The sequence below is a fragment of the Protomyctophum bolini genome (assembly GCF_963924005.1).
Source record: "Protomyctophum bolini genome assembly, chromosome: 2".
NCBI lineage: Eukaryota > Metazoa > Chordata > Actinopteri > Myctophiformes > Myctophidae > Protomyctophum > Protomyctophum bolini.
In genome coordinates this window covers 35,730,853-35,736,945 of record NC_137863.1, presented here as the reverse complement: position 1 = coordinate 35,736,945, position 6,093 = coordinate 35,730,853, and positions in this window count along the sequence as shown.

Genomic DNA, 6,093 nt, shown 5'->3' with positions numbered 1-6,093 from the left:
TTCCTCCACTTCTCATTTCGCCTCCGCTTCTCATCATCTGTAAGGATGGATGTGCTCAGATGGATGAGACTGTGTCCAACAAGAGGTTTGTCGCCAAGAGGTGATGCTTTTAATGAAGTCCACATGTTGGTGTCTGAGAAGAAAAATAAAGTGTTACAGTCTACGAAAATAATACATCAGCTATTGATACAAGAAACCCAGCGACTCAGAAAATGAAGAATAGTGTTTTGTGATTATAAATTGTCAAGTATATTAAAACCATAATTAAAATCCTAACAGACCGAATCGTTTAGTTAAGACATGCAGTATATTGTTACTGTTGTGTAATATATATATATATATATATATATATCTATATATATATATCATCTCAAATTCATATTCCAGTTTAATAAATGCCCCATTTCATCATGACAAAATATAGCAAAAAGCCAATCTACAAGCTCACATTTTGGACATACAAGGTTTCTATATGCTCAACACAAGGAGTAAGTAGCAAAATCAGGATTATTATGTCAATGAGTAATTAGACCGTAAAAATCAGGAATGTTAGACTCTGAAAGTTAACACTTTCAGTATACAGTATTCTGCCATCTGAGAGAAAGGGTTAAGCAACAATCCTCACCTATATTGAAGACATGAACATCCTGTAAAGTTCCAATAGAACTTGAGCCTCCACTGATCAGAATCCTGTCGTTTGACACTGGAAGTGCTGCATGGAAGCTGTCAAAAAAAAAAAATCACCTGGGTCAATAATATTCCTCCAACACCATTCTTAAAACTTATACCAATCACCAAGGGTCTAATAACAGCTTGGCTACTATGTGGATCTCAGATTAATGACATTATATTGACGTCTGCATATGGAGTCACTTGCCTCTTAATTGATTTAGAGTATATAATTCAAGTTCACAAAAAGTAAACTAGTATAAAAATAAATAAACATAAAATCTGGGATTTACTTCATTGGCCTACTGGCAGCACCCAAGACATTTGGCATTGATCGGTCCTGTGATTTTCAACATTAATCCCAGACAGCTCGCCCCCTAGTCTGCGAGCCACACCTAGGGTTTGTGGAAGGTTCATCTTGACTTTATTGATTTATGATCTATTTGACGCTTTTATTGTTTGAGCTGAATTGTACAGCATTTTTAATCTGCTTTATATTTTCACTGTATGTAAAGCACTTTGAGACCTCAAAGTGCTATATAAATACAATGTACTTGCACTGTTAAAATAATAACTCCAGATACGGGCACAATTATTTCCGAAACAACAAAGTGCATTAACAGACATCTTGTGTGGTAACCTGCGTGCCATGTAGTACAAGCAAGTCTGTCCTAGAAAGGAAATACAGATGGGCATTGCAATAGCATTTGTCAAGGTTGAATTACATACGGTACTCACCCCCGTGGCAGTGGTGGCATGTTCTGATATTTCACAGCAGTGTACTCCATAAAACCTTTAATAAAAAAGAAAATAAAAGATCAAATTAGTGTGAAGATTAAGGATTGCTGTGGAAAAACATGACATGCCTCTCTACCTTACCAAGGTCTAGAACGTGGAGATCATTGAGGTAGGTTGCAGTCTTCCGGCCACCAAAGATAAACAGCTTCTTCGAGAGTAGAGTCATCGAGTGCCTGCTCAATACATAATTTTTTATCAAATCTTAAAATTAAATTAAAGAAAATGGCAACACCACCTCATGACATTGTGTCAACTTACCCAAGCCTAGACAGAGGTGCTTTCCCCTCTATGATGGGCTTGTACCAGAGTTTAAATTCTGGGTTAAAGATGTAAAGAGCGTCACTGGTCAAGCCTGTCATAGCACCACGGCTTGGCCGGACACCACCAAAGACATACAGTTCTTTGTTGTAGACGACTGCAGTGTGATGAGCCAAACAAGGAATGTTTCCAGCTGCCTAAGAGGGAACATGCACGTAAAAAGAAACTTCACTAGTGTCCCCATTTTGGGCATGTTACTATAGGCAAATATATTTTCCAAAACAGACCTAAACCTCCACAATGCAATATGTTGTGAGACAAAGTATAAATCAGGCTCAAGTGGTGAATAGAAACATTTGCTAGCTACTATTACTAAAGTACTGAAAAGTTAAGTAACCACAAGGTTTATCTTTTGTGACAAACTCACAGTGACAAGCTCCCATTTCCAGCTCAGAGTATTTAGAATGTAGAGGTCACTGTATCTGTGTCCCTCCCCCAAGCCACCATACACATAGACCAAGTTGGATTCAGGGTCATAGGTTACAGAGTGGCCAGTGGCAGGAGGTGGTATAGGTCCAGAGGCAGAGGAATTCATGGGGAACCAGTGATCATTATCTGAGGAAGATACAAAAGCAAAATATATAAATGTAGCAGTCTTACGATACAGTATGATACACACACAGCAAAAATTTGCAATATAGATCTATTCAACACTTTGTGATTCTAGCTAGTTGTCTTTTACATGGTTGAAAAATCAGGTATCCGTGTGTGTGTGTGTGTGTGTGTGCGAGCCAGTGGGAAAGAAATTTTCCTCATATAAATTAACTGACCTGTGTCAAGCTTCCACAGAGAATCCTTGCAATGAGTTTGACTGGTCGCCGACGTCTCCCCTCCAATAACAACGGCTGTATGATGATCAGTCAAACACATGCCATGTCTCCAGCGTGCTGATGGACACACTGATAGACGGTCTGCACCCACAAGGTTTTCCTTTTCCAGTTTGGAATCTCCTTCATGCTGCATTTTTCTTCTAGTTCCTCCAAAGATCTTCATTTTCTTGGGGCTTGGACCTTGTTCCGTGCCTTCAATTGAACTCCACATGGTCTGGCCTCTCCTTGCAATTCCAGCAGTCGTATCCTTTAAATAGATGGATCATGGAAGGACAAAAACAAAGAATCAGTTATTCAGCCCACATGACTACAGTAATATTAAATGTTATTTACCAGGAGTCTTCCTTACCCGTGGCCAAGTAAGACGCTGATCACTTGCCAAAGTGGAGTCATGGGTTCGAGTTCTGTCAGCTTGAAACTCAGAATGCAAAACACCCAAAAGCGAGGGGGGAGATTTCTGGTCGGTCGGACACGCACACAAAAATCCAAATGAACAAGACTCAGGGCGTCCTTGCAAAATAAATGTCAATAAAAAATATATATATACCGGTATATATATATATACACACACACACGTATGTTAGAGGGTGTAAGCATCATTACAGATCAGGCCACAGACAGACATTTGATACAATTTTACAGTAAAACTCTGAATGTTCATTTAAGTGAGAGTGTACAAATGGACTTGCAGGTCCATTTCACGCTCAGAGTTGGGTCCATTTAGTACCACCAATCAATCATTTAACTCACAAAACACCTCAATGATGGATGCCACATTGAGAAACAGTGTTTTACATTAAGATACAATTAAGTTCAAGAGAAATATTAAAAGGCCATTCCAGTACAAAAAAAAAAGTCTGCTCACCGTTGTGTCCAGTGTTTGGGAAAGATCTACCAGTTGCTGCTCTGGGAATAGACGTGTCCTCTGTTTTTTGCCTTGTACCATTGGTGTCCTCTGTTTTTTGCCTTGTACCATTGGCGTACTGCTAGCCTCGATACCCATGCTTTCATTTAGCGTACTGCTGATGAAGGCAGTTTTATCCTGTGGTACGTTGGTCAGAATTCAGTGTAAGGAATGCAATAGTCAATTGAATCACACATTGTGTTCAAGAGTATAGGCCTACAGACAGGGGTTCCACTTTAATATCTTGAAAGCCCTTCGCCATTGGTGTATGAATGGGTGAGTGAAAGGGTGAATGTAATGCAAGCTATGTAAAGTGCTTTGGTTAAAAGCGCTATATAAATGCACCATTTAATGATCATATTAATCGATTGAGTTACAGCTTGAATCAATGAAACTAAGAATATACTTTAAGTTAGTAAGAATATATATATTTAAAATATACAAAAATTGCATTACTTTTTTGCCAAAGATACAATTTGTATCATCTAAAAAGTTGCCAATTTGGGGGCACCAAATGCATAGCTTGGGAATCGCTGCTGTAGACTTCAATACAGGGGAAAGGAATATCCATGTTACCTCTCTGCAAACTTTAAGCTTGATCTTCCCATAAACTCCTCCGCTCGCTTCCGCCGCTGCCACAACTGCAGGGTCCCAATGACCACTCCAAGTGAGAGACCAACTTTATTGGGAGTCAAACATGCCACTTTAATTTAAAGGAAACTGTACAGTGTACACTAAACAGTTAAATCTTGTGTTCCAAGATGGTCCAATATTGTACACCCTCAGGATTTTAGTGCATGTGCTTCATTTGAAACAAATTTAAATGCAAACATGCCTACTGCAGTTCTCAAACAGTGTCACTGAGCTTGTAGAGCAGCCATTTTCTGCCATTTTCACATGGGCCGATGCTATAGCCTAAAATGATTGATTGAATTTGATGCCATTAACCAACTCAGCTGGGGACCCCTGTAATCACATTGAGAACCACTGGCCAACCTTGCCTGTTTTGTTGTGACAGTGTCCCAATTTGTTGGGTCTTGTCCCCCACCAGAACCTCCACGCATACGGATGTTATAGAGGCCCACTCTCCTAAACCAAATATAACCAAATATTTGGGGAGAGGCAGTGGCAGGAGGACTTGTCTCCTTTTGGAATTACTGCAGGGAGAGATACAGTATGAACAAACTTTTAATGAAAAGGTTTAAACTACTACCCAACACCACCACATTTTGAAACGCTGTTGTTACTTACCCAACAAACTGGCGGGGAGCATTAGCGATGGACCAAAGAGCGAAGAAGTTTAAATGACTCATGACGACAGCTACGCAGTATGGACTGGTTTTATAGCTCAATGCATGTTATTTTGAACCTACCTCAAGTTACCCAGTGTTATTTGTAGGAGGGCCATAATTGCCTCACCTGCGCTAATCATTCTAAACAACCAATAGGATAGGTAGTTGAGCTACAACAATGGAAATCCATTTATGTGGGCCTGAGGTGAACCTTAAAGCCCTAACCACACCAAAGGGTCACCATGCAACTCCATGGGTCCAAACGGTTTGGTGTAGTTTGCGCCATTGAATTCCATGCGTTGAATCACTAGGGTCAATGTGGGTCAACGTGCAATAAGACATATCACACCGCAGGGACAACGCTAAAACCGTCTTGACCCTTTGGTGTGGTTAGGGTTTTATTGAATGCAGTTGTTGAACAGTCTTTATATCACTACTAGGCCAAACCTTTGAGTTTTTGTACATGTTTGCATATTCTTATTTTATATTCTCTTAACTATTTCTCTTTATCATACAGTTATATTTTTTTGTTTCTTTTGCCTTTTGTCTTAATGCTCTTGTGTCCTATAATAAACTCCCCTTGCCTAAATGTGATTCAGTGTTGCTGGCTGCCTACAGCCTTTAGGGAGAACTGTGTTCATCACCAGCTCTGTAACAATTACATCAATCCCCCAGTCAGAATTTAATGGAAACACACGGGACTAACTTGGAGCAGCTTCTAATTCTGGATAAGAGTTGATGTTGTTAGATCTTCATTTCTCAAATTAAGTGGGCATATTTTCTTTGAAAAACAATTTGTGGTCTTCATCCCTAAATGGGTATATACAACTAACAAAAAAATAAAATAAAAACCATATGTAACTCAGAAAACTATACAATAATTTTCCTCTTTATTATGGAAAAGAATTTCAGGATACATATGTAACATTTAAAACAATATAGTACAGCAGACATGGGAAGCATTGAATCAGTTGTTTATATTCTACACATTAGCAGCAAAAGCCTTGGAAATCAGCAAGAAATCTTTGGAAACATGCACACAAGTGATTTAATGAGGTAAAAGCATTGATTTTGGAAATCAGGACAAATTAGGACTGGACATTACAAAATATGTCCAATGCACAGGGGATATACAAATGCAGTGACTTTGATTTACATTTGTGGATAAAATACATTGAGGAAATAATCTGAAAGACATCCTGTGGCTGAACTGTGGTTAAGATCAGATCCCTCACTCAAAACAAATAAGCTAAGCGGGGGCAAGTCAAATGTAAATATTGAA